General features: G+C 40.4%; 1 pseudogene; it reads left to right on the plus strand.

Moving 5' to 3' along the window:
* Window positions 1–2549: 2549 nt before the first annotated feature.
* Window positions 2550–2668, plus strand: LOC134912653 (5S ribosomal RNA; annotated as a pseudogene).
* Window positions 2669–3011: the final 343 nt, after the last annotated feature.

Here is a 3011-nt window from a genome sequence, read left to right on the forward strand (position 1 = left end):
CCTGAGGTGCCTTTTAGTTCTGCCTATAAAATATGGAGAACAAAAAAGTTGAGGTTCCAAAATTAGGGAAAGATCAAGATCCACTTCCACCTCGTGCTGAAGCTGCTGCCACTAGTCATGGCCGAGACGATGAAATGCCAGCAACGTCGTCTGCCAAGGCCGATGCCCAATGTCATAGTACAGAGCATGTCAAATCCAAAACACCAAATATCAGTAAAAAGCCTCTTTTTTTCTTTGCGTCATGTGCTGTTTGGGGAGGGTTTTTTGGAAGGGACATCCTGCGTGACACTGCAGTGCCACTCCTAGATGGGCCCGGTGTTTGTGTCGGCCACTAGGGTCGCTTATCTTACTCACACAGCGACCTCGGTGCAAATTTTAGGACTAAAAATAATATTGTGAGGTGTGAGGTATTCAGAATAGACTGAAAATGAGTGTAAATTATGGTTTTTGAGGTTAATAATACTTTGGGATCAAAATGACCCCCAAATTCTATGATTTAAGCTGTTTTTTAGTGTTTTTGGAAAAAAACACCCGAATCCAAAACACACCCGAATCCGACAAAAATAATTCGGTGAGGTTTTGCCAAAACGCGTTCGAACCCAAAACACGGCCGCGGAACCGAACCCAAAACCAAAACACAAAACCCGAAAAATTTCAGGCGCTCATCTCTAAGTGTAATAGAGTGCAAGCTAAAATCAACCTCCTTCTTCTTTAATCTGAATAACTCTTTAAAAATACCATCAGGTGCAAGGGCTTCCAGCTGTTCAAATAGCTGTTCTTTATGCAAGATCTCCTCTATTTCAGTCTCAGAAAAACTGAATTGTTCTTGTAAGGGGATCAACAATGGATTGAACTATTCATTCTCAATGGTGGATTCAGACATACTCAAATGAGATACTGACACTTGCACTGAAAAGTATATGTGCCCAAAAATGCTGCAGCATAAATGGTGTCTCCACAATGTGAAAAACAACACATAAAATCAGTAAAATACTGACACAGAACACAATTGATCCTGAGTGAGGTTACATAAACAGTCCAGAAAAAATGAGTGTTGCCTTGTACTGGTTCAATTCCTGTGGTCAGAATTGTTCCAATGTAAATCCAGTGTTCACAGTGAACAAGCCACAAAGTGGTGAAACGGCCTGTCTGTGAACTAGTGGAGCCAGACAGTGCACGGTCTGGTCCACACCTGCTCTCTTGGTATCGTATAGCCCATTGTGGCTTTCTTTATTATAGAAACCTCTCATATAGTGGCTTTCGGGATGCAGTCAGTTTACCTCCAATCAAAATCCAGACGTTCAAAATCCCGACACCAATTGACCGATGGTCAAAATCCCGACAAGGTCAAAATCCCAACATGGACAAAATACCGACATATAAAATACCGACAAGGTCAAAATACCAACATGTAAAATGCCGACAGGTCAAAATACCGACATGAGTTTTTCATGATTTTTTTCATTGAAACCGACTTGTTCATACTTTACCATCCCAGTGGACCTGGAGGGGGAATATAATAGTGTGCCCGAAGCATGGCGAGTGCAGCGAGCCATGCGAGGGGACGCGGCACACTTTATATGGTGTTCATGTTGACTTATGTCGACATACACACAAAAAAACAACAAAAAAAGCATGTCGGTATTTTGACCTGTCGGCATTTTACATGTCGGTATTTTGACCTTGTCTATATTAAATGTCGGTATTTTGTCCATGTTGGGATTTTGATCTTGTCGGGATTTTGACCATCGGTCAATTGGTGTCGGGATTTTGAACGTCGGCGTTTTGATTGGAGATATTTCATACTGATCCCGTGGCTTTCTACTCTATTTTAGCAACATATTCCTTCTCTCTCTGGTGTAAATTTCTTTAGCCTACATGGAACCTATATTTACCATTTTGTGCCTCATGCCTCATGTCTAACTGCACTATTTGGTAAGCAATTAGATGTTTTCCTTTTTCACGTGGGTTACTAATGAATGTATTATACTTATAACCTAACCAGTACTCAGATTAATGTGTTGCATATTTTATTGTACAACCTTTGCAGGAAATTTAAGTGGTACCTTTACCATGTGGATTTTCAATGAATGTATCGCATATTGTACTGCCAATGAATGAAACATATTCATAACCTTCTTACAATCTTTTACATATCCAATATTACTTGACAAACCATCACTCACTATGAAAGGTTATTTATCGGTTTTTCACAATGCCTTTAAAAGCAGAGGTCCAATATTATCAAGGAAAGACACTTATTCATGGTAATTTTGGGGAGTCTCAGCTCACCACCTCCTTTTCCTCTCTGTACCCCCTCTCTCTCATTCACCGTCCACTATAATTCTATATGAAAGTGAACAGCAGAAGTTGGGGCACACTCTCTCTCCACTTTCTTTTTTTCGAGAACCCTCTCATCCACTGCCAGATATCAAGTTCCCTGCAATACAACTGTAACAGGGACTTGGGGCAGATCAGCGGGACAGCAGAAGTTCTCAACTTGGTATAAATGCCAAAACCACATGCTCTCTCATTTGTTTGAATCATATTACTACTGCCATACTTCACTGGCTACGCCCAAATCTGTCTGATCTTGGAAGCAAAGCAGTGACAGGCCTGATCAGTACAAGGACAGGTGACTACCTTGGAATATCAGGTGCAGTAGCTCCAATCATCAACGAACAGCAGAAGTGGTGGAGAAAACATTGGCCTTACCTCTAAACCTATTCTACTAATTAGAACTACAATCTTTGCAAGACCACCTACCAGAGAAAGAAGCTTCAATAGCACAACCATTACAAATACAAAGGGAGCCATTATCAAGGAGTATATCTACCATTATTGAAAATCATTTTCCTCCATAATGATATTACACTCCTGATATACTGATATTATACGTATCTTTGATTTCAATATTTTTCACCAGAGGCGTATTGGAATTGGTTATGTACACTTAGCAATTTGCTTGGTGTCAACATGGAGCATGTCAAACCCTTATACTAATACCATTC

Source organism: Pseudophryne corroboree, chromosome 4 (assembly GCF_028390025.1).
Source record: "Pseudophryne corroboree isolate aPseCor3 chromosome 4, aPseCor3.hap2, whole genome shotgun sequence".
Classification (NCBI taxonomy): domain Eukaryota; kingdom Metazoa; phylum Chordata; class Amphibia; order Anura; family Myobatrachidae; genus Pseudophryne; species Pseudophryne corroboree.